At 47.5% G+C, this 26,653-nt stretch overlaps 2 non-coding genes across 2 annotated transcripts; one reads left to right on the top strand and one right to left on the bottom strand.

The window, feature by feature from the left end:
• Positions 1–10,905: 10,905 nt before the first annotated feature.
• trnak-cuu (transfer RNA lysine (anticodon CUU)) lies at positions 10,906–10,978 on the bottom strand. Its single transcript has one exon. It is a non-coding gene; the product is annotated as a tRNA-Lys (tRNA).
• Positions 10,979–17,163: 6,185 nt separating this feature from the next.
• Positions 17,164–17,235, top strand: trnaw-cca (transfer RNA tryptophan (anticodon CCA)). The gene has a single exon. It is a non-coding gene; the product is annotated as a tRNA-Trp (tRNA).
• The last annotated feature ends 9,418 nt before the right edge of the window (positions 17,236–26,653 follow it).

Raw genomic sequence — 26,653 nt, 5'->3', positions numbered from 1 at the left:
ATAATTGGTTCTGTGTTTTGCATGTTAACTGTTAAACCATATCCCATTTTACACACTGTACTTCAGGCATCTGATTCAGAATGTTCATTGTAACATGAACGTGCCCCTGGGGAAACAGTGAGACTGGATTTAGAGCAAGGGTCTGGTTATTGTGAAACAGCCAACACAATATCAATTCCGGAAGAACAACAGCTAAATTAACTGATTTGAACACGCAGCCTCCTGATCGGGAGTTAGACCCGTAACCGTTGCACCACGATGTCGAGATTCTACAACAGTCCCAGCGGATTGGAAGGTAGAAAATGTAACATCGCTCTTCAAGAATGGAGGGAGAGAGAAAACCGGTGGGGGAGACTAGAACAAGATCTTAGAAAAAAGGGCCGCCCATTTAAAACTGAGATGGGGAGAAATTTCTTCCCTCAGAGGGTTGTAAATCTGTGGAATTCGCTGCCTCAGCGAGCTGTGGAAGCTGGGACATTGAATATATTTAAGACAGAAATCGATCATTTCTTAAATGATAAGGGGATAAGGGTTAAGGGGAGCGGGCGGGAGAAGTGGAGCTGAGTCAATGATCAGATCAGGCATGATCTTATTGAATGGCGGAGCAGGCTCGAGGGGCAGTGTGGCCTACTCCTGCTCCTATTTCTTATGTTCGTATAACTGGAACACAAGGGGACAGATGTTGTGTGCAGATATACAAAGCCCTGGTGAGACCTCACTTGGGGGACTGTGTTCAGTTCTGGTACCGCACAGGCAGCATCTGCTTTTTTGCCAAGAGACGAAACTCGCCTCCGATTGTTCATCCACAGCAAGTTTAAACATAATGTTCCCGCCTGGGATAGAACCAGGAAATTTTCACATGTAAAGTAAACGTGATAACCGCTACACAACAGAAACCTCTGTTACAAGAAGCACAACAGAGGGGTGCTGAACAATGAGCTCCCTCGGTGCTGATCGGGACCGATGCTGATGTGGAAGCAAGTCATCCTCGACTCCGGGGGACTGCCTCACGAGAAGAGAGGAGGATCAGGTATGTGTTGGCTCACCTTAAACAACTTCTGTCCCTCACTGAAAGCTCTCAATCCTTCTCCTCCGCTGCCCTTTACAGAAATGTCACGTAATTACCACCCACCATGTTCACTTCCACATCCTCACAGTGGGCCACAGAGACTCCTGCTGTCTCCTCGCGATCAGCGAACTCACCCAGTTTGTAAAGTTACACCCGGAACAAGTGTCCCGCAAAGGGCAGGAGAAGCCAGAGAGTCTGTAAACTCAGTGTGTAACAGGAAGTAACGGGGTTATTAACGGTGATTACAGCAATTCATCATCATCATCGGCAGTCCCTCGAAATCGAGGAAGACTTGCTTCCACTCGAAAAGTGAGTTCTCAGGTGACTGAACCGTCCAATACAGGAATTACTGTCTCTGTCACAGGTGGGACAGAAGTGGTTGAAGGAAAGGGTGGATGGGACTGGTTTGCCACACGCTCCTTCCGCTGCCTGTGCATGTGTTCTGCATGTTCTCGGCGATGAGACTCGAGGTGCTCAGCGCTCTCCAGATGCTCTTCCTCCACTGAGGGTGGTCTTTATCCAGGGACTCCCAGGTGTTGGTGGGGATGTTGCATTTTATGAAGTGGCTTTGAGTGTCCTTGAAACGTTTCCTCTGCTCACCTGGGGCTCGCTTGCCGTGTAGGATTTCCGAGTAGAGCGCTTGCTTTTGGAGTCTTGTGTCAGGCATGCGAACAATGTGGCCCGTCCAACGGAGCTGGTCGAGTGTGGTCAGTACTTCGATGCTGGGGATGTTGGCCTGATTGAGGACGCTAACGTTGGTGCGTCTGTCCTCCGAGGGGATTTGCTGGATTTTGCAGAAACAGCATTGGTGGTATTTCTCCAGTGACTTGAGGTGCCCACTGTATAAGGTCCATGTCCCTGAGCCATACAGGAGGACGGGTATCACTACAGCCCTGTAGACCATGAGCTTAGTCGCAGATTTGAGGGCCTGATCTTCGAACACTCTCTTCCTCAGGCGGCCGAAGGCTGCACTGGCGCACTGGAGGCAGTGTTGAACCTCGTCATCGATGCCTGCCCTCGCTGATAATAGGCTCCCGAGGTATGCAATTATTCATCCTCTCAACGACCTCAATTATTTTCATGCGATAAACTGATTGAGAATAGAAAGAGGGTTAGTGCTCGCGATCTTCACCACTCGACCACCAAGGAAAAATTACAATAATGGTATATATTATATATATATATATATATCTATATAAATAGATTCATAGAATCAGAAAGTTTCAGCACAGAGTGAGGCCATTTCAGCCCATCGTGTCCGCACCGGCCGACCAAGAGCTACCCAGCCTAATCCCACTTTCCAGCTCTCAGTCCAGAGCTCTGTAGGCTGCGGCACTTTAAGTGCACATCCACGTATCTTTTAAATGTGGTGAGGGTCCCTCCCTCTACCACTCTTTCAGGCATTGAGTTCCAGACCCCACCTACCCTCTGGGTGATGAAATGTCCCCTCATATTTCCTCTAAACTTCCCCCATTTACTTTAGTTCTACGCCCCTTGGTTGTTGACCCCTCTGCCAAGGGAAACAGGACCTTCCTATCCATTCTATCCAGGCCCCTCAATTTTATACACCTCAATCAGGTCTCCGCTCAGGAGCCTCTGTTGCAAAGAAAACAGATTCAGCATCTCCAAACTATCCTCAAAGCCAAAATTCTCCAGACCAGGCAACATTCTAGTAAATCTCCTCTGCTCCCTTTCCAGTGAAATCACATCTTTCCTGCAATGTGGTAACTCGAACTGCACGCAGTACTCCAGCTGTGGTGTAACTAGTGTTTTGTACAGTTCAAGCATAACCTCCTTTTTTTTTTGGAAATTCGTAGCCAATCGTTCCAATTCTTTGTCAAATCACAAACGCCAGAGGTCACCTTGGGCCCATTCAAGGATCACTCTGCGCCAATGCTCTTAGCCAAAAGGCCGAGAGCCACTGCACCGTTCCTGGAAGTACTGCAATACCAGATTCATGCCATGGAGGTGGATGGGTCAGGCCCCCCACCCACCTCCTATTTCCTGTACTCCATGCCTTGACTAATAAAGGCAAGTATTCCATATGACTTCTTAACCACAGTAACGACCTGGCCTGCTACCTTTAGGGATCTGCGGACCTGCACTCCAAGGGCATTTTGTTCCTCTAAACTTTTCAGTGTCATACCATTTAATGTATATTCCCTTGCCTTGTTAAACCTCCCCAAATGTATTACCTCACATTTATCTGGATTGAATTCCATTTGCCACAGTTCTGCCCACCTGACCAGTACATTGATCATCATCATCATAGGTTGTCCCTCGATCGAGGACGATTTGCTTCCATGAGTTCACAGGTATTTCAATGAAGGACCCGATGTTCCAGTCCTGAATCCAATTGAGGGGGTGGAAGATGCCTTTGTGTGGATTTTTTTAACGTGAGGTGACTGTTGCACATCAGCCATCACACGGGCTTGACAGAGCTGGGTCTTGGTCCAGTGGAAAGTGTTAACCAAGACGACAGGAGACCAGCTCTGCTGCATGGACCCAGTGCCCACACATATCGCAGTGCGGGCTGGGCCCGTGCTGCCCCTGGGCCGTCGGCTCTTCTGGGCCCCGTCCCCTCATCTGTCGCACCTCCTCCATGATCTGTCGCCGCTCCTCCACCATAAACATTCACCGCATCTCGCCACAAACACTCACCGCTCATCCGCCCCGACATTCCCACTCCTCTGTCCCTGGGCCCTGCTGATGTTCCTGCTCACGCTCCAAAATGACGACCAGGGTTTTGATGACGTCCCCCAGACGCCCATTTCAAAAACGTCGGTATTTGTTTAAATACCTTAAAAATGTTAACATATATGTAATAAAGCTTGAAGCACCTCCCGGAATTCCTTCTAAGATGGGATTATGGTTTGTTGATCCAGATTCCAGAATCCATGGAGAAATGTTACCTGTGGTATAAGGTGGTGTGGCTGGATTCCGATGGACTGCATGGATAGCTTACCAACTTCGCTTGTTGTTTTAGTATCATCGCACTGGTCCCTCTGAGAACAGTGTGAAGTGGTGGGAGGATCAATGTGGCCAGGATTCGTGTCCTGGTCAATATTTATCCCTCAATCAACATCACAGAGACAGATGATCTGGTCATCATCACACTGCTGCCTATAGGAGGCTGCCGTGTGCAAATTGGCGGCTGTGTCTTCCACACTACAAGAGTGACCGCACTTCAAAAAGTACTTCATTGGCTGCAAAGCGCCTTGAGACGTCCATTGATATCTTCCTGTAGTCCGCCACTTTCTTCTTCATTATCAACCACTCAGCCTGTTTTAGTGTCATCTGCAAACTTCTTACTCATACCCTCAACATTTAAGTCCAAGTCATTGATGTATACCACAAAAAGCAAGGGACCCAGCACTGAGCCCTGCGGAACCCCACTGGATCACAAAATCAACCATCAACCATTACGCTTTGATTCCTGCCTCTGAACAAATTTTGGACCCAACTTGCCACTTTGCCTTTGAATCCCATGAGCTTTTACATTCGTAACCAGTCTGCCAAGTGCGACTTTCTCAAAAGCTTTGCTAAAGTGCATATACATTACATCATACCACTGCCCTCATCAACCCTCCTGGTTACCTCCTCGAAAAATGCAATCAACTTAGTCAGACACGACCTTCCCTTGACAAATTCATGTTGACTATCCTTGATTAATCCATGTCTTTCCAAATGAAGATTTATCCTGTCCCTCAGGATTTTTACAAATAATTGTAAAAGGTTCTGCTGGCCAGCCTGTATTTACTCAATCCCTTTCTCCCTTTTTAAACAAAGGTACAACATTAGCAGTGCTCCAATCCTCTAGCCCCGCATCTCTCGCCAGTGAGGATTGGACAATGGTGGTCAGAGCCTCTGCTATTTCCTCTTTTGCTGCTCTTATCAGCCTGAGATACATTTCATCCGGGCCTGGAGATTTATCCACTTTCAAAGCTGCTAAGCCACCAATACTTCCTCTCTCACTATGTTTATTTTATCTAATATTTCACAGTTCTCCACCCTCATTGCAAAGTCCACATTGCCCCTCTCTTTTGTGAAATCAGATGCAAAGTATTCATTAATAATCCAACCCACGTCTTCCGTTCCGCGTACAAATTCCCTTTATGGACTCTAATAGGCCCCACTCTTTATCTTGTTATCATCGTGCTCTTAATGTATTTGTAAAACATCTTTGGGTTTTCCCAGATTTAATTGCCAACATTCTCTCATGCTCTCTCTTTGCTTTCCTGATATATTTTTTAATTGCACCTCTGCACCTCGAGAGTTTCTGCAGTATTGAATTATCCGTATCTGTCATAAGCTTCCCTTTTTTTCGTTAACTTTCCCTGTATGTCCCCTGACATCCCGGGAGCTCTAGATTTGTTAGTCCCACCTTTGTTTTAAGGGAACATACATGCTCTGTACCCTCAGGATCTCCTCCTTGAATGCCTCCCACTGCTCTGACACTGATTTACCAGCAAGTAGCCGTTCTCAGTCCACTTTGGCCAAATTCCATCTCAGCTCAGCAAAATTGGCTTTACCCCAATTGAGAACTTTTATTCCTGGTCCCCTTTGTCCTTTTCTATAACTACCCTAAACCTTACTGAGTGTGATCACTCGCACCAAAATGCTCTCCCACTGATACCCCTTCTACCTGCCCCTCTTCGATCACAAGACCCAGTCCAGAACCGCTCCTCCCTTGATGGGCTTGTTACATACTGGATAAAGAAGTTCTCCTGAATGCATTTTAGGAATTCTCCACCATCTGTACCATTCACACTATCATCTTCCCAGTTCATATTCGGGTAGTTAAAATCCTCCACTTTTACAGCTCGATAGGTTTTGCACTTCTCAACATTCTGCCCATATACTTGTTCTTCTATCTCCCTCTAACTTCCTGAGGGTCTACAGTGCACTCCCAGTAGTGTGATCGCCCCTTTTTTGTTCTTCAATTCAACCCACATGGCCTCGTTTGATGACCCCTCTCACACATCATTCCTTTTCACAGCTGCAGGATCCGTCAATAATCTCTCACAACTCAACTGAAAGCAGCTGGAATGTGCAGATTTGAGAGGGGTTTTCTGCACCGTCAGGGCTGGAAACTGTCGAGTTTGAATGTGTACCGAACTGTCCAGAGTATTCAACAAATATAGCAGGACTGGGAGACATTGTGCTTTGTCAATACTGAACCAGAAATGCACATTATTCAATGCTTCTCATATTTAATTGAGCACGTTTTCAGCTGGTTTTGAAACAGGAACCTTTTGCGTGTTAAGCGAATGTGATGACCACTACACTACGGAACCCACACTTTCAAAGCAGACTGCAACCTGAATGCAGCAACTTAGACCGCTCGGCCATCCTGACTGCTCAATATTATGTGTGGCCACCTGCAGTTTGATTTTGAACTTTTGTGTCCTGTCACATGAAGTAAATGAGGACAGCAGGCGTATCTCTGCCTGACACCTGGGAAACGGTGAGACAGACCTTGGAGCAAGGGTCTGGTTATTGCGAAACAGCAAAGAAAATATTAATTCTGGAATTACCCAAAAGGACAGGGACCTCAACATGATTTAAACATGCAACTTTCTGATCAAGAGGCAGACACATCACCGCTGCACCACGAGACCTAAACACTGAGTCTGAGATGTTCGTCAATATGAAGGTTCTGCAATAAAAGGGGCTTTAAAATCCCCTTTAAAATCCCCTGTCAGAAGCTGCGCTCACCTGCCAGTCACCATATGTTTATTTGTTAAACTTTTGTGTTGCTTTCACGGGATAGCATCATTAGTTAACCCATCACCTTCTTTTGCACAATGAAAGAAATGCTAACTGAGGGAGAGTTGATACTTTAATCAATAAATACAGCAAATGCTGGAAATCTCAGCAGGTCAGGCAGCATTTGCCAGGAGATTAACCTCGCCTCCCATTGTTCTTCCACAGCAAGTTTAAACATAATGCTCCCACTTGGGATCGAACCATGGACTTTACACGTATAGAGCAAACGTGACAACCACTACACTACGGAAACCTCTGGCAAAGCAGCCCCAACAGAGGGGAGCTGACCAGTGAGCTCCCTCTGTGCTGATCGGGAATGTGCTGGCTCACATTAAACAACTTCTGTCCCACACTCAAAGCTCTCAATCCTTCTCCTCCGCTGCCTTCACAGAAATGTCATGGATCACCCAGACACCGTGTTCACTTCCACATCCTCACAGTGGGGCCACAGAGGCTCCTACTGTCTCCCCGCGATTAGCGAACTCGCCCAGTTTGTAAAATTAAACCCAGAACACGTGCCCGGCAAAGGGTAGGAGAAGCGGGAGAGTGTGTAAGCTCGTTCTGTAACAGATAGTAGTGAGGTTATTAACGGCGATTACAGCAATCATTAATCCTCTCACACACCTTAATTATTTTTCTGCGATGAACTGATTGAGAATGGAAAGAAGTTTAATGCTCGAGATCTTAACCACTTGACCAGAGAACAGCTTCGATAATTTGTATAAATATAAAAATATATATTTATTTATGGACCTGAATATCAACGGCTCGCTGCCAAGACCTCATCGCGCGACGGTCGTGCATCTAACTTTGAGCGAGAGAAATTGTTCCACAGTGACACCCATTTCATCTTTTGTTCCCTTTTAAACACTAGAAACTGAGACAGGGGAATAAATAGAGAAACCAAAGCTCAACGATACAGACAAGAGGAAGAGAGAAGGGGAAATACTGTCCCCACCCAGAACTGATGCAGAAACCCCTCTGCTGCGCTCGGGGTGGCCACCCACAGACTGGATACACTAACGTCCCAACAGCTCATTGACTGTCGGAGTGGGACCGTGCGGCGCTTCAGAAGACAGGTCGAAAAAGCAAAGTCACTGAATCGATCTCATGTGCTCCTTCTGCCAAGAATAGCTACACACAAAAAATGTTTTTATAAAAGTTACACCTTATCTCAACGTTTGTCAAAAAGTTAGCTTGTTGGTCAAGGGGTATGATTCTCGTTTCTGGCTTGTTAATTGAAATTTGCGAGAGATCCCGGCCGAGCCCATTATTCTGCCGTGAATTTTGAAATTACATCGAACTTTTGCAAAGAAGGACTTGCATTTCTGCAACACCTTTCAGGAACTCATGATGCCTTAAAGCGCTTTACAGTCGTTGAGTTATGTTTGAAGTGTTGTAGTGTGGGGAAAGATGTGCCCAAATCACCCCACACGAACTTCAACTCTTTGCGAAGGAGTTCGGTGCAAATAATCAGGGACTTGGACTATCTTTGAATGAGTTCTGCTTGTACCTGAATTCAAGCTTAAAACAGCAACTGGGCTTCCATCTCACGGGAGCAGCGTGTCGCAGTTCGCGAGTAGGTGACGAGGTTTGGGGTTGATGTGCGTCACTTTCAATTTTTGAAATTTCACCAAGCAAAGAAATGATGAATCGAACTGTCTCTGTAATCCTTTTGTTCAGGTTTAATCACAGGAATATTTGCAGTCAGGAGGTGAAAAGTAATTAAAACCGACGACTGGCTTTGGGACAATCAGTATACTTTGTCACAGAAAAGGCACCGGAAGGCTGGAAGGTAGATCACACCAGTTGTGGGAGAGCTGGTTCGTGGTGACATGGAAGTGTCTGCAGTGTGCGGGACCAGACTGCTTCCATGCATCCACAATGAATGTCCCTCCCTTTATTTGGGAAAAGTACAACTGAGAGTAGACAAGTTCCATCCCGGTCGGAGCAATCTGAAGCTTTAACTGACTGACACCCTGGTTTGGGATGTCTTGCAGTTTACATTTAAGTTAGTCTCTGTGGCGCAATGGGTTAGCGCATTCAGCTGTTAACCGAACGGTTGGTGGTTTGAGCACACCCAAGAACGAAGCTTTTAACTGTTTTCCCCGAGGATTCAGTGCCGCACAGTTCCAGGTTGTCATTGTGCGTTTTGGCTGCACGAATATATTCCGCAAACATTGCCAGCTGTGCTGTTATCCAGTGAGTTCCCACTCCAATACTTTTATGAACATTTAGTTAATGGAAAACGATAACAATTTTTTACATGGACCATGGTCCTCCATCCAGTCCACGAGAAATAAATTACGTTACTGGGTTTAAAGGAACTGGTGGAAATTGTCTGACCGATCGTTATGGCTTTGCTCAGATTCTGAGAGTCAACAGTTTGCGAAGAATTATCTCATGGCCAATGCCTAGCATGAAAATGTCTCTCAGCATTTGTTCTAGGTATCCCTCAAATTCGCAATGTCCTGCGAGGCACCTTAATTTGGCGACATAGCTCGCCACTTCCTGGACCTCCGACCGTTGGCACGTGTAGAACCGATACCTCGCCATCAGATCGCTTTCTTTAGGATTTAGATGCTCGCAGACCAGCTTACACAATTCTTCATAGGATTTAGTTGTTGGTGTCACCAGAGCTAGAAGATTCTTCATGAGGCCATAGGTTGGTGCCCCACAGACGGTAAGGATGATCGCCCTTCATTTGGCAGCGTTCTCGTCGCCTTCCAGCTCGTTGGCCACGAAGTATTGGTCGAGTATCTCCACAAAGGCTTCGCAATCGTCCACTTCTGAGAACTTCTCCAGGATACCAACTGTTCCTTGCATTTTTGCGTGGTTGTTCATTGTCTCGTCGCTAATTGATATGCTCATAATAAAGGATGAAACTTAGTATTTTGAACACTGAGTAAGTGTGACCTTTGCTCCTTTAATAAGTCTGCAGAGTACAGGTACCTCATGGGTGGCCTGCTTACATACCGTGCTCCCAAGGGATACTGGGATCCCTTGGGACTCCGACAGGTAGGCCCTCTGGTGGTGGTGTGCACAGGTTGTCAAGGGTTAAATACATAACACAAGATGTGAAAAGAAATCAACCATCAAAAGCCCTGTCATTAACCGCAAAGGGTTTCCTGCAATTTTCTGATCGCAAAGCGCTTTCAGTCCTTGTCCTTAAAATTGCAGACGTGGAAATTGGGGAGTTTAATGAATTGAAAGGAGGACATTGTTGTTTGGTGCCGTTCTGGTGAGAGAAATGTTTGTGAAAGGAACTTTTTGCAGAGAGAGGGATTGGGCATTTCAGCTTGTTCCTGAACACTTCTCTCTGGGCACTGAGCGAAGCAGCAATTTCTGTCGTGTGGAGGTTATCACATTTCCTTCACACTTGAAAAGTTCCCGGTTCAAGCCTGTGCAGAAACATTATTTATCAAACAAAAACTTGTCTGCAATAAAAACTGTTTTGGATACATTGTTGAATGAGCAATGCACATTTAAAACCAGTCTCCTCCAATACAGATTGTGTAAAATCAGATCGGGGATAAAACTTCATCAAGGATTAAAGTTTCATGAGTTATTAAAGTTCACTTTTTGAAGTTTTGACTGTCCCTGTCAGCATTTCATTCATTCTGTGAAACAATGCGATCGGTTTACACCAGCAGATCTAAGCTGCATTTGAAACCACAAACAACTCATTAATTATGCGCTTTTCCCTAGTTCCAGAGCTCAGAGGGTTATTGTCCATCCCTGGGATACAAGCTACCTCGGACCCAGGCCAAAGCTCCCCGTACACCGAGCACAGGCTCAGGAAAACCCCGGGGGAGAGGTTATCCCGGTCACTGGGCCTTCCAGCAGCCCTGAACAAGCGCCCGGTCTGAAACTTTCCAGAGTAATAACTTGTATCTGGAACATCTAACAGTAAGGACGGCCGAGCGGTCTGAGGCGCTGCTTTCAATATTTGATTAAATTATCAATTCTCCCTCAGTTCGCATTTTTATCATTGTGCAAAAGAAGATCATGGGTTCATTAATGATATTTACCCACGAAAGCAACATAAAAGTTTAATGAAAAGTAATCGCCCAACGTGGGGCTCGAACCCACGACCCTGAGATTAAGAGTCTCATGCTCTACCGACTGAGCTAGCCGGGCTTCTCAACATTTAGTCTGTCAATCCCCTTCAGAATATTGTCCGTTTCAATGAGATCACCTCTCATTCTTCGAAACTCCAGAGAGTATCGGCATGTTCTGCACAATCTCTCACCATAGGACAGTCCTCTCATCCCAGGAATCAATCTGTTGAACCTCCGTTGTACCACCTCCAAGGCAAGTGTATCCTTCCTCAGGTAAGGAGACCAAAACTGTGCGCAGTACTCCAGGTGTGGTCTCACCAGGGCCCTGCACAATTGGAGCAAGATTTCCTTACTCTTGCACGATGGGCGGAATATTAGGTGCTATGGTCCGAATATCATGATTTTATGCTGATTCTACGGTTGTATAAAAAGTTATTAAAATTCGACAGTCACTCGGCAAACATAGTTGTATTTCCTTCAGTGTGCAACACTGATGGATGGATTAATGATGATTGAAACAATTATTCAGTATTTCACAGACTTGAATTATATTTGTCAGCTTGCTCTGTAAAAATGCTTTCCCTAACCAGGAATCAAACCCAGACCATGGCAGTGAGAACACCAAATACTAACCACTAGACTACCAGGGAACACTGCTTGCAGCCTCTGCGATAGCTTTAAATATAGTCAGCTTACAATCACAGCTGAGAATTGTGCGGTGACACGGGGTGTAACTGGATTTGCTGGGAGCAGCGTGGAGGCCCCGACCTGCGTGAGAACACCAGCGGCAGGTCGGGGCCATAAAAGGAGCGGTGAGCGGCGGCCTGGGAGCAGCGTGGTGGTGTACCACGGCAAGGTACAGCGCGAGCTGGTGAATGAGGGCGACGGCAGCGAAGAGTGACGTCATGAAAGTCCAGGTCGGTGATTGGAGCGTTGGCAGGTCTAGCAGGAGCAGCGAGAGACTGTGGAGGGATGTGATCGCGGCCCAGGGGCGGCGTGAGTTCAGGGCCAGGGGTCCAGGGGCAGCACGGGCCAGCCCACACTGCGATATGTGTGGGCACTGGGTCCGTGCAGCAGAGCTGGTCTCCAGTCGTCTTGGATAACCCTTGCCACTGGACCAAGACCTCGCTCTGTCAAGCCCGTGTGATGGCTGGGGTGCAACGGCCACCACACGTTAAAAAAATCCACGCACAGGCATCTTCCACCCTTCAACATGCAGTTCGGGACCTGGAATATTAGGTCCATCATTGAAACACCTGTGAACTCATCCTTTTTTGGCGTGGAAGCAAGTAATCCTCGCTTCGAGGGACTGCCTATGATGATGACGAACTGGATTTGCTGCAGTCCGCGGGCAGCAGGTGATGAAAACGGGCGTGAGAGGGTGAGTGACAGGTGGGCACTGCTTCTGATGCTGTCTGACCCACGGTGGGAGTGGCCGGGGATTTTAAAGCCCTTTCATTGCACCAATGCAGGGTAAATGAAACTGTGTTTCAGGAACCTTCTTGTATACAAACATGGGCACTCTGCACTGTAGACCTCGTGGTGTAACGGTAGTGTGTCTGACTCCAGATCAGAAGGCTGCGTGTTTATATCACGTCGGGGTCACTGTACTTTTCCATATTGTTCTTCCGGAATTAAGATTTTCTTTGCTGCATCACAATTTATTTTCCCACCCATCTTTGTACCATCAGCAAACTTGGCTCCATTACACTGGGTCCCTGTATCCCTGGGATAGGGGAGGGACGACACACCGGAGAAGTGTGAGCTTGTGGACCGGAGAAGTTGCAGCTGCTGGAGCTGTGCGTTTTATCGGGGAGGGACGGGGGGAGAGCCCGCCGAGCGACCGGAGAAGCTGAGAAGCTGCTGTGCTTTTCATCGGGTTTGACACTGTTTAAAAATGGCAGAGTGCCAAGTTTTCTCTCCCTACTGCGCATGCGCGAAGGTGCCGGCAGTGTTTTCGGCGCAGGCATTTGGCTCCACCCCCCACTTCACCATCGACACCACGCCAGGACTCCGGGGACAGTACACAGCGGCCAGGATGGGGCGAGTTTTTTCCCGAGCCGTTTCCAGCGCGCAAAGTCGGTGCGCTTGAGGTCAGTGCGCCGACAATACTGCTTGGGGAAAATCTAGCCCTTGAAGAGTAAGGAGTACACTGAAGGTAATACAAATATGTTTGCCAAGCAACTGTCAAATTTTAATAACTTTTTATACAACCATCGAATCAGCAAAAAACAGGGCACTCGGCCCATAGTACCTAATATATAGCCCACAGTACAAGAGTAAGGAAGTCTTGCTACAATTGTACAGGGCCCTGGTGAGATGAGGAGAAACTTCTTCACTCAGAGAGTTGTTAAACTGTGGAATTCTCTGTCGCAGAGTTGTTGATGCCAGTTTGTTAGATATATTCAAGAGGGAGTTGGATGTGGCCCTTATAGCTAAAGGGATCAAGGGGTATGGAGAGAAAGCAGGAAAGGGGTACTGAGCTGAATGATCATCCATGATCTTATTGAATGGTGATGCAGGCTCGAAGGGCCGAATGGCCTACACCTGCATCAATTTTCTATGTTTCGATGTTTCTCTGTCCTGCTACTGCTTCTTTAATAATGGATTCCAACATTTGCCCAACCACAGATGTTCGGCGAACTGGTCTATAGTTTCCTGCTTTTTGTCTGCCTCCTTTTTTAAATAGGGGCATTACATTTGCAGTTTTCCAATCTGCTGGGTCCTCCCTAGACTCCAGCGAGTGCATGTCCACAGATCCCTGAAAGTAGCAGGCCAGGTAGCTAAGGTGGTTGAGAAGAAATATGGAATGATTGCCTTTATTAACCGAGGCATCAAATACCAGAGATGGGGTCGGTGGGGCAGGTTAGGTCACAGCTAGAGTACTGCGTGCAGTTCTGGTCGCCATATTACAGGAAGGACATGATTGCACTGAAGATGGTGCAGAGGAGATTTACGAGGATGTTGCCGGGAGTGGAGAATCTTCGCCATGAGGACAGATTAGAAAGGCTGGATTTGTTTTCCATGGAACAGAGACTGAGGGGAGACCTCATTGAGGTGTATAAAATAATGAGGGTCCAAGATTTAGTGCATAGAAAGGACCTATTTCACTTAGCAGAGGGGTCAACAACAAGGAGGCATAAATTTAAAGTAATTGGTCGAAAGTTTAGTGGGGATATTTCTTCACGCAGAGGGTTGTGGGGGTCTGGAACTCACTGCCTGAAAGGGTGGTAGAGGCAGAAACCCTCACCACATTTAAAAAGTGCTTGGATGTGCACCTGAAGTGCTGTAACCTGCAGGGTTATGGACCTAGAGCTGGAAAGTGGGATTAGGCTGGAGAGCCTCTAGTTGGCCGGCGCAGACACGATGGACCGAAATGGCCTCCTTCTGTGCTGCAAACTTCTTTGATTCTATGAACTCATTTGCAAAGATTTGAGGTGCGTGTGAAGTGATTTGGGCACATCTTTCCTCACATGACAACATTTCAAAGGTACTGAACGGCTGCACAGCGCTTTGAGGCGTCATGAGTTACTGACAGACGCTGCATAAATCCTAGTCCTTCTTTGCAAAATTTCAATGCAATTTCAAGGCTGGTCTGGGATTTGAAGTCAGGATCTTTCTGCAAATTTCAAGAAACAACCACAAAGCAAGAATCATACCCCTAGACCAACAAACCACCTGCTTAGCAAATGTGGAGATAAGATGTAACCATTATTGAAGCATTTTTAGTGTGTGTTGCTGTTCTTGATCGGAGGAGCACATGAGACGGAATCAGTAACTTTGCCTTTTCGACATGTCTTCTGAAGCGCCGCACGGTCCCACTCCTGCAGTCAATGAGCTGTTGGGACGTTAATGTATCCATCATCATCATCATCATAGGCGGTCCCTCGAAACGAGGATGACTTGCTTCCACGCTGAAAAAGGATGAGTTCACAGGCGTTTCAATAAATGACCCGAAAGACATCCCAGAGGGTGAAAGATGCCTGTGCGTGGATTTTTTAAACGTGTGGTGGCCGTTGCACCCCAGCCATCACACGGGCTTGACAGAGCGAGGTCTTGGTCCAGTGACAAGGGTTAAGGAAGACGACAGGCGACCAGCTCTGCTGCACGGACCTAGTGCACACATATCGCAGTGTGGGCTGGCCCGTGCTAACCCTGGGCCCCTGGACCCAAACTCATGCCTCCGCTGGGCCCCGATCACATCCCTCCACAGTCTCTCACCGCTCCTTCGCCCCGATCTCGCCGCTCCTGCTGTATCTGCCCACGCTCCAATCACCGACCTGGACCTTGATGACGTCACACTTCGCTGCCGCCACCCTCCTGCACCAGCTCGCGCTGCTCCCTGGGTTGGTCTCCCGGGACCTCCAAGCTGCTCCCAGGGCCGCTCGCCGTTCCTTTTATGGCCCCGACCTGCCGCTGGTGTTCTCCCGTTAGTGTATCCAGGCTGTGGGTGGCCACCCCGAGCGCAGTAGAGGGGTTTCTGCATTAGTTCTGGGTGGGGACAGTATCTTTCCCCTTCTCTCTTCCTCTTGTTTGTATCCCTGTGCTTTTATTTCTCTATTTATTCCCCCTGTCTCAGTTTCTAGTGTTTTAAAGGGAACAAAAGATGAAATGGGTGTCACTGTGGAACAATTTCTCTCACTCAAAGATAGACGCATTACCGTTGCGCCATTAGGTCGAGGCAGCGAGCCGTTGATATTCAGGTTCATATATAAATATATATAAATATATCTATATGTCTCATAACTGTTCCCTGGTGGTCGAGGGATTAAGATCCGGCGCACTAAACTGGTTTCAATTCTCGATCAATTCATCGCATAAAAATAATTGAGGTCTGTGAGACGATTAATGATTGCTGTAATCACCATGAATACCAATACTTTCTGCGATAGACCGAGCTTACAGACTATCTGGCTTCTCCTGCCCTTTGCTGGGCACGTGTTCGGGGTTTAATTTAGTAAACTGGGCGAGTTCGCTGATCGCGGGGAGACGGTAGGAGCCTCTGTCCCCCACTGTGAGGATGTGGAAGTGAACACGGTGGCTGGGTGATCCGTGACATTTCTGTAAAGGGCAGCGGAGGAGAAGGATTGAGAACTTTCAGTGTGGGTCAGAAGTTGTTTAAGGTGAGCCAACACATTCCCGATCAGCACAGAGGGAGCTCACTGGTCAGCTCCCCTCTGTTGGGGCTGTTGTGCCAGAGGTTTCTGTAGTGTAGTGGTTATCACATTTGCTTTATGCGTGAAAAGTACCCGGTTTGATTCTGGGTAGAAACATTATGTTTAAACTTGCTATAAGGGAACAATCAGAGGAGAGTTTAGTCTCCTGGAAAATGCTGCCTGACCTGCTGAGATTTCCAGCATTTGCTGTTTTTATTTGCTATTTATTCACCTGGTAGAAAGGCTCCCTTATTCCTGAATTGCTCTTTATTTAACCAATAAATAGATAACTTTCAGTGAGAGAAAACGGATCCACCGGGGACCTTTCGTGTGTGAGGCCAACGTGATATCCGCCACACTGCAGCCCATCAAAGGGCGAGAAACCACTGAATATAAAGGATGAGCTCACAAATATCAGGGTCAGTGCAGTCTGCTCAACGTCAAACCCTCCTTTCTTATTCAGCAGAGGCATGAACGGGACTCAGACGCCACAAAGTTTAATTAAAGACACAAATACAAGTAACACTTCCAAATCTTTTCACTGTAAAGTTCTTTCACTTTATTTGAAACCCTACTGCGTTGAATCTGAAAATGATCACCATGGGATTTTATCTTCGCTGCAGATTCTAATTTCTCTGCACGGAAGGAATAACCGGTGCTGTTAAATTTGACAAAAGTTGCCACAGATTCCTGGTGACATCGGCAATACAGTGTGTAAAATGGGTTAACATGCTGAAGAACAGAAGAACAGAACAAATAGGAGCAGGAGTCGATCATACGCCCCTCGAGCCTGCTCCGCCATTTAATACGATCATGGCCGATGTGATCATGGACTCAGGTCCACTTCCCTGCCCGCTCCGCAAAGCACAGGACAAATGATTGAAGTATCGACTGTCCCTCAGTTAGCATTTCTTTCATTGTGCAAAAGAAGGTGACGTGTTAATTAATGATGCTTTTCCATGAACGCAACACAAAAGTTGAAGAAAAAAACATACGGTGACTGGCAGGTGAGCGTTGCTTCTGACACCCGGTGGGAATGGGCGGGGATTTTGAAGCCCCTTGTGTTGTGAAAGCTTCATATAGAGGAACATCTCACAATCATTGTGTAGGCCTCGTGGCACAACGGCAGCGCGTCTGACTCCAGATCAGAAGGCTGCGTGTTCAAATCACGTCGGGGTCACTGTTCTTTCAGAATTAATATTTTCTTTGCTGTTTGGCAATAACCAGACCCTTGTTCCAAGGTCTGTCTCATTGTTTCCCCAGTGTCAGGCAGAGATACGCCTGCTGCCCTCATTTAATTCATGTGCCAGGACACAAAAGTTCAAAATCAACTTGCAGGTGTCCACACACACCGCCGAGCGGTCTCAGGTGCTGTGATTAGATCGCAGTTTTCTCTGGAGGTGTGGGTTTGAATTCAACTTCGGACATTTCTTGTTTTTAATCATAAAGCGAAACTCATTGTTTGACAGCACGACCAACTCCTTAAAACTGGGATTCAGCAGTTCACCTGCTCGCTTAACATTTCCGTCTGACCTGGTGCTGAAAGTGGAGATGTTTCCGCAGTGTCGCGGTTAACACGTTCGCCTCACATGCGAAAGCTCACCAGGTGGGAATATTTTCTGTAGCTTTCTCCTCATGCATGCTCAGGGGCGAGTTTGCTCTCCTGTGAAAAGTTCATAAGATGAGAAGCATGTAAGAATTAGGGGCCGGAATAGGCCATTCGGCCCCTCGAGCCTGGTCCACCATTCAAGAAGATCCTGGCAGTTTCTCGACAGCAAGTTTAAACATCTGGGGCGGAGCCAACAGGCGACTGTCTGCAATCAGTGAGAGAACGGTATGTTTGGCAGAAGCCTGGCGAGCTCAGTCAGTGAAACATAAGACATTTAATCTCAGGGTCGTGGTTTCGACACCAACATTGGACATTTACATTTTTCATAGAATTATAGAATGATAGAAGTTTGCAGCACATAAGGAGGGCATTTTGTCCCATCACTTCCACCCCGGCCAACAAGAGGCAATCCAGCTTCATCCCACTTTCCAGCTCTGGGTCCATAACCCTGCAGGTTACGGCACTTCAGGTGCACATCCAAATACTTTTTACATGTGGTATCTCCCTCCGCCATTCTTTCAGGCAGCGAGTTCCTGACCATCACAAACCTCTGCATGAAGAATTTTACCTTCAAATCCTCTTTAAACCTTCTACCAATTACTTTAAATATATGCCCCCTGGTTGTTGACCCCTCTGCTATCCACTATATCTCGGCCCCTCATAATTTTATACATCTCAATGTTGTCTCCCCTCAGCCACCTCTGTTCCAATGAAAACAAACCCAGCCGATCCAAACTGTCCTCATAGCTAAAATTCTCCACGCCTGGCAACATCCTCGTAAATCTGCTCTGTACCCTCTCGTACAATCACATAATTCCTGTAATACAGTGACCAGAACTACATGCAATACTCCAGCTGTGGCCGAACCAGTGTTTTATACATTTCAAGCATAACCAACCTGCTCTTCTATCCCATGCCTCACCAATAAAGGTAAGCATTCCGTGCGCCTTCTTACCCACCTTATCCAACTGGCCTGCTACCTTCAGGGATCTGTGGACATGCACTCCAAGGTCCCTTTGTTCTTCCACACTTCTCAATGTCCAACCATTTAATGTGTGTTTCTTTCCTTGTTTTCCCTCCCCAAATGCACAGCCTCACACTTCTCTGGATTAAATTAGTATCACCTGAAAAAGTTTTAATCATACCTCCTATATTTAACTTTAGATCATTGATGTTGCCACTAAAAGACAGGGACCTAGCACTGAGCCCTGTGGAACCCCACTGGAAACATCCTTCCAGTCCCAAACACTCCCTTCAAACATTACCCTTTGCTTCCTTCCTCTGAGCCAATTTTGGATCCAACTTGCCACTTTGCCCTGGATTCCATGGGCTTTTACTTTCGTGACCAGTCTTCCATGTGGGAACTTGGCGAAAGCTTTGCTAAAATCCTTATACACTACATCAAACGCACTGCCCTCATCGATCCTGTTGGTTACCTCCTCAAAAAATTCAATCAAGTGATTCAGACAAGACCTTCCCTGAACAAACCCATGCTGACTATCCGTGATTAACCCATGTCTTTCTAAATGCAGAAATTAAATCATTGTTAAATTTTATCCTGCTTTCACGGGAAAGCACCATTAATTAACTGATGATCTTTGTTGTGTATGTATAAAATAAGTATACATCCTGTACACTCAATGTACAGTTACATAAGACCACTGGATGTATCTTCACACTGTACACACACTATGCTTGTACCACCAGAGGGTGCAACTGGTGGAGACCTCGGGGTCACCTGTACACAACAGGTAACCAGGTATAAAAGGGAGCTCACAGTACTGTACCCTCACTCAGGAGCTGCAATAAGTGGACGAAGGTCACCACAGTTCAAGTGCAATACCTGACCTCGTGGAATCATTACTAGAGTGCTTGCAAACACAATAACTGGTGACGAGAATACGAATTTCCATGTGACAATGGCTAACCTTGGCACGCTTGAACAATTCGCCGATGGGGAAGATTGGGAGGCATTTGTGGAAAGGCTCGAACACTTCTTTATTGCGAATGACGTGGGGGGAGACGACCCGACATCGCTGGCTGATAAGTGCTGAGCTATCCTGCTCAGCAGTTGTGGGCCCACCGTCTATGGCCTTGTCAGGGACCTGCTAGTCCCAGAGAAGACAATAACATATGTGGAGCTCGTAACGCTGATACAGGAACAGCTCAAACCTATAGAGAGCATCCTCACAGCCAGACACCGGTTCTCTCCCCACCGGTGGATCCGAAGGCCAGGAAATCGCAAAATATGTTGCAGACCTGAGACGATTGGCTGCACCATGTGATTTTAGCGATCACCTCACCGAAGTACTAAGGGACATCTTTGTTACTGGAATCGGTCACGAGGGCCTTCTCCACAGACTGCGCTCTGCGGACACCACGGTCACCCTTCAGAAGGCAATTAACGTGAGCCAGGCGTTCATGATCTCGGCCTGCGATTCCAAGTGGATGTCTCACCCCCAGGACTCTAACCCAGCAAGTAATGTGAACCGAAAGGTGCCTTTTAGAGGCAGGGCTGCTGCTAGCAGTCTCTCTCAGGGAAGAGAGAACAGAACACCGAGTCCCACAATCCTGAATCCGCCACATGGGGCCAACCGGCCAACCCCATGCTGGCGCTGTGGAGGAAATCACAGGGCCCACCAGTGTCACTATAAAGACTATACTTGCAAAGGCTGAAACATGAAGGGCCACCTCCAGCGAATATGCAAGAGAAATCGTACTCACCGAGTCGATGAAGAGTTGGCCGATCATCCGGACTCCAGCGACGATGAGGTGTACGGAGTGTTTACCTGCACCACCGAGAGTTCCCCGTTGAAAATGGAAGTTAAAATCAATGATGTTCCAGTCACGATGGAGGTGGACATAGGGGCGAGCCAGTCACTGATGAATCAGGCGGCCTTTGAGAAACTCTGGGACAATCCAATCGAACGACCTAAAATGATCCCGATCGAAGTGAAACTGCTCACCTGCACAAACGATACATCCCAGTCGTTGGCAGCGTGGATGTCCAGGTGTCCCATGGCGGCGAGATGCACAGGTTACCTTTGTGGATCATTGCTGGTGATGGTCCAAAGCTATTAGGAAGAAGGTGGATGAAAAAGATCAATTGGAGCTGGGAAAAGCTCCAACCTCCAGCGATCGACATCCCTCATGGCCCCGAAGTTGGATCCAGCACAACACCTGAAAAACCAACCGCCCAACTCGACTGTGAGGCGACGACACAGACCGGTCAACCCAACGGCGAGATGATCCAGCCCAAACGACTCGACCTCACCTTCCAGGCTCCAGTGGCAGGACTCCAGAGGAAGAAAATTCACGCAGAAGATAACTTCCCGGCTTCCGTGGCAGAACCTGGGGAGAAAAGGATCACCGCAGCCTACCTCATGGAGAGAAAGAAGATTGCGTCCGAACCACGAGGTGAAGGGCCTGAAGTAAAGATGGCGGCAGCCAGACCACAAGGGAGCAACACGTGATGCCGAGCGGCGAACAGGATTGGGGTAAAGATTGCAAGACCCTCTTAAAGGAGACCGGCAACCCATCACAATTAAAGGGACAGTTCCACTCTTTATACAGCGATGATGGTGATAAATATGTAAAAGATGTAACTGACAATTTCAAGTTTGTAAATGTAACTAATCATGATAAGTCAGGCGATTGCGGTCAGAACCAAAGTATTGTGAGAGTCAACGAAGTGATGACGTGCGATGCTGGGATTTACAAGCATGCCGACAAAACCAAGGGCAACCTCCCGTCAGCACCCAGGTCCAGCGATCATGTAGCCTGCCCCTCCGGGACCAATGTGATACCCCAGGGAGTGTGGCCACACACAGAGGGAGCATACCAGCTGCAGGGCCAGTGATCAGCGGACGGCAAAGGCACCACGACCAGTACCCTGCCCCCGATCGGCTCTAACTCTCTGGCCACCAGGGCCAGTACTGGGAGCGAGCGGATAGCACCCTCCTGCCCTCCCAACGGGACCTGGGACGACCAGGCTCCCACTATCGCTGAAGAGCAGCAGGGAGACACTGCAGCCTTCAAAGGAGGACAGGGAGGCCACACACTCCTGTGGCTCTGCCCATCACGAGGCAACGGCAAAGGCTCTGACACTCAGCCAGGTGAGCGATTTGAGCCCACCCAGCTGGCAGGGGACACAGCGCCGCCATCAGACAACCTGGACACAGTCTGGTTACTCTGGAACTAGTGTCCTCACCCACCTGCACCTACACAACCCAGGGGCAAGGCGGTGATACCACGTATGTACCTTACCTGTAAAATGTACTTGTTCCACTACTGTAGAACCCAAACAGTGATGTAACTAATCCGATGTTTTTTTGTTCTTTCTGTCTGTACAGGTCTGCACTTGCAGGTGTTGAGCCACACACATGGTCTATGTATGGGGGGGCTAAATGGATGTATGTAGCCATGGACACACATGGATCACACCCAGAACCCACTCAACCCCCACTGCAACCTCCAACCATCCACTGCTGACCATTTCCCAATGTCGTGGTAATAAGGACTTGGGGATCCACAGGGAGAGAACCAAGCCAAAGCATAGACAAGGTGCAAGGGCTTTGGGTCTCGGGCCAGAGCACACAATGCAAAGGCCAGTGGCACAAGACAAAGGGGAGAGTGATGTTGTGTCTGTATAATATAATTATACTCCCTGTACACTCAATGTACAGTTACATCAGACTACTGGATGTACCTTCACACTGTATACACTATGCCTGTACCATCAGAGAGTGCAACTGGTGGAGACCTCGGGATCACCGGACCACGACAGGTAACCAGTTATAAAACGGAGCTCACCATACTGTACCCTGACTCAGGAACTACAATAAATGGACTAAGGTCACCACAGTTCAAGTACAATACCTTGCCTCATGGAGTCATTACTTGAGTGCTTACAGACACAATAGAAAGAGATTGAACATTAAATGGTAGGACATTGAGAATTGTAGACGAACAAAGCGACCTGGGAGTGCATGTCCACAGATCCCTGAAGGTAGCAGGCAAGGTGGATTAGCTGGTTAAGAAGACATACAGAATGCTGGCCTTTTTTAGCCGAGGCCTAGAATAAGAGAGCAGGTGGATTATGCTTGAATATAAAACACTGGTTAGGCCACAGCTGGAGTACTGCGTGCAGTTCTCGTCACCACTTTACAGGAAGAAGACTGTGATTGCACTGGGGCATTACTGAGGAGATTTCGAGGATGTTATCGGGAGTGGAGAATCTTAGCTATGAGGACAGATTGGATAGGCTGGAGTTGTTTTTCTTGGAACAAAGTGGGCTGAGGGGAGGCATCATTGAAGTGTATACAATTATGAGGGGCCTTAATATAATGGATAGAATGGGCCCATTTCCCTTAGCAGAGAGGTCAACAAACATGGGGCATAAATTTTAAGTCATTGGTAGAAAGCTTAGGGGGGATTTGAGGGAAAATTTCTTCACGCAGAGGGTTGTGTGGGTCTGGAACTCACTGGCTGAAAGGGTGGGAGAGGCAGAAACGCTCACCACATTTAAAAAGTGCTTGGATGTGCACCTGAAGTGCCGTAATCTGCAGGGTTATGGACCGAGAGCTGGAAAGTGGGATTAGGCTGGAGAGCCTATTATTGGCCGGCACGGTCACGATGGGCCGAAATGGCCTCCTTCCGTGCTGTAAACTTCTGATTATATAATTCTATGAAAAATAATCACCAAACGTGGGGCTCGCACCTCTGACCCTGAGATTAAGAATCTCATGATCTACTGACTGAGTTTGCTGGGCTTCTGCAAAATGCACCTTTTTGTCGTTGATTACAGCCAGGTGCCTGTTGGCTCCGCCCCAGATGTTTGAACTTGCTGTCGAGGAACTGCCAGGATCTTCTTGAATGGTGGACCACGCTCGAGGGGCCGAATGGCGTACTCCGGCCCCTAATCCTGACATGCTTATGATCTTATGACATTTCACAGGAGAACAAACTCGCCCCTGAGCATGCATGAGGAGAAAGCTCCAGAAAATAATCCCGCCTGTTGAGCTTTCGCGTGTGAGGCGAACGTGTTCACCGCTACACTGCGGAAACATCTCCACTTTCAGCACCAGGTCAGACGGAAGTGTTAAGCGAGCAGGTGGACTGCAAAATCCCACTTTTAAGGCGTTGGTCGTGGTGTCAAACAATGAGTTTCACTTCATGATTAAAAACAGGAAGTGTCAGAAGTGTGATGTGAACCCACACCTCCAGAGGATACTGCGACCTAAAAACAGAACCTTGGACCGCTCGGCCATCCTGACTATTTAGTGCTGTATGTGGCCAACTGCAGGTTTATTTTGAACTTTTGTGTCCTTTCACATGAAATAAATGAGGGCAGCAGGAGTATCTCTGCCTGACACCGGGGAAACAGTGAGACAGACCTTGGAGCAAGGGTCTGGTTATTGCCAAACAGCAAAGAAAATATTAATTCCCGAATTACCCTGAAGAACAGTGACCTCAACGTGATCTGGGGTCAGACGCGCTACCGTTGCGCCACGAGGTCGATACAGCACATCGGAAATGTTTGACTATATGAAGGTTTCACAATACAAGGGGCCTTAAAATCCCCGCCCATTCCCACCCGGTGTCAGAAGCAGCGCTCACCTGCCAGTCACCGTATGTTTTTTTGTTCAACTTTTGTGTTGCTTTCACGGGGTTGCATCATTAATTAACCCGTCACCTTCTTTTGCACAATGAAAGAAATGCTAAATGAGGCAGAGTCGATACTTCAACCATTTTTTTTCTGGGCTTTGCATAGAAACATAGAAACATAAAAACATAGAAAACAGGTGCAGGAGTAGGCCATCCGGCCCTTCGAGACTGCACCACCATTCAATATGATCATGACTGATCATTCACCTCAGTACACCTTTCCTGCTTTCTCTCCATACCCTTGATACCTTTAGCATTAATGACCACATTTAACTCTCTTTTGAATATATCAAACGAATTGGACTCAACAAATTTCTGTGCTCGAGAATTCCACAGGTTCAGAATTCTCTGAGTGAAGATGTTTCTCCTCATCTCGGTCCTAAATGGCTTACCCCTTGTCCTGAGACTGTGACCTCTGGTTCTCGACTTCCCCAACATCGGGAACATACTTCCTGCCTCTAACCTATCCAATCCCATCAGACCTGTATATGTTCTATGCGATCCCTTCTCATTCTTCTAAATTCCAGTGAAGAAAAGTCTAGTTGATCCAGTCTTTCTTTACATGTCAGTCCTGCCCTCCCGGGAATCAGTCTGGTGAACCTTCGCTGCACTCCCTCAATAGCAAGAATGTCCTTCTTCAGATTAGGAGACCAAAACTGTACACAATATTCCAGGTGTGGCCTCACCAAGGCCTGCGTCCGCGCACATACAGAGGCTGAATTCCAGGACATAGTCGACGTATTTACTGAGGCGTATGAAAGCATGGGCCTTACGCTAAACATCCGTAAGACAAAGGTCCTCCACCAGCCTGTCCTCACCGCACAGCACGACCCCCCAGTCATCAAGATCCACGGCGCGGCCCTGGATACCATGGACCACTTCCCATATCTCGGGAGCCTCCTATCAACAAGAGCAGGCATCGATGACGAGATTCAACACGGCCTCCATGCGCCAGTGCAGCCTTTGGCCGCCTGAGGAAAAGAGTGTTTGAAGACCAGGCCCTCAAAACTGCCACCAGGCTCATGGTCTACAGAGCTGTAGTAATACCTGCCCTCCTGTAAGGCTCAGAGACATGGACCATGTACAGTCGACACCTCAAGTTGCTGAAGAAATATCACCAACGATGTCTCCGCAAGATCCTACAAATCCCCTGGGAGGACAGACGCACCAACATCAACAGCCTTATTCAGGCTAACATCCCCAGCTTTGAAGCACTGACCACACTCGATCAGCTCCGCTGGGCAGGCCACATAGTCCGCATGCCAGACACGAGACTCCCAAAGCAAGTGAACTACTCGGAGCTCCTTCATGGCAAACGAGCCAAAGTGGGCAGCAGAAACTCTACAAGGACACACTCAAAGCCTCCCTGATAAAGTGCAACATCCCCACTGACACCCAGGAGTCCCTGACCCAAGACCACCCGAAGTGGAGAAAGTGCATCCGAGAGGGTGCTGAGCACCTCGAGTCTCAACGCCGAGTACATGCAGAAATCAAGTGTAGACAGCAGAAAGAGCGTTCGGCAAACCTGTCCCACCCATCCCTTCCCTCAACAACTATCTGTCCCACCTGTGATAGGGTCTGTGGCTCTAGTATTGGACTGTTCAGCCACCAAAGAACTCACTTTAGGATTGGAAGCATGTCTTCCTCGATTCCGAGGGACTGCCAATGTAGATTCCAAAATTCATGGAAACCCCCCAGTGTTTGGACTCACTGAAAAGGAAATTAGATTTCGGACTATTAAACATAAAGTTTGGGATTCTAAAAAGCATATGGAAGAAATCTACAATTCTTAACCAAGTTTGGGATTTTAAAAGGCATGTTTGGGCCTGTGGGGAAAAGCTGCAGTGACAGAGGGGTGGGATTTAGAGTTTGGATATTGTAGCTCATCAGTTTGTCTGGGGGAGCTGTTTAACCATAGTCAGGCTCCCAGAAAAAATTAGCATTTAAACCATCGACCACGGAAGAAACATTATCCACCCCACCCACAGGACGCAAATATCCCATCCATATTCCAACACCTTTTCAACATGTATGGAAATATCTGGCTCAGCTCAGACTTCCCGAAGCCAAAACAGTGCTATTCCAATGGACAAGAGTTCATCAGTTCATAAAGAAGGAGTGTCGCCGTCCCAAAGTCAATCAACACCAGATTAAAACATTTAATCAAGTCTCAGTTAGCTAGTCCGCCAAAACTTACACAAAGAAGACCACTTAAATCAATGGGCAGCAAAACTTAAACAAAAGAAACGTTAGATTTGGCACGAAGATTAAGCAGCCTCTCAGAGTATAACTGGGGGCCTATCGTACCAAGAGCAACATATTT

This window comes from Pristiophorus japonicus, unplaced genomic scaffold, assembly GCF_044704955.1.
Source record: "Pristiophorus japonicus isolate sPriJap1 unplaced genomic scaffold, sPriJap1.hap1 HAP1_SCAFFOLD_91, whole genome shotgun sequence".
NCBI classification, from domain to species: domain Eukaryota; kingdom Metazoa; phylum Chordata; class Chondrichthyes; family Pristiophoridae; genus Pristiophorus; species Pristiophorus japonicus.
The sequence above is the reverse complement of the archived record's forward strand: the minus strand, read 5'-3'. Positions and strand labels throughout refer to the sequence as shown.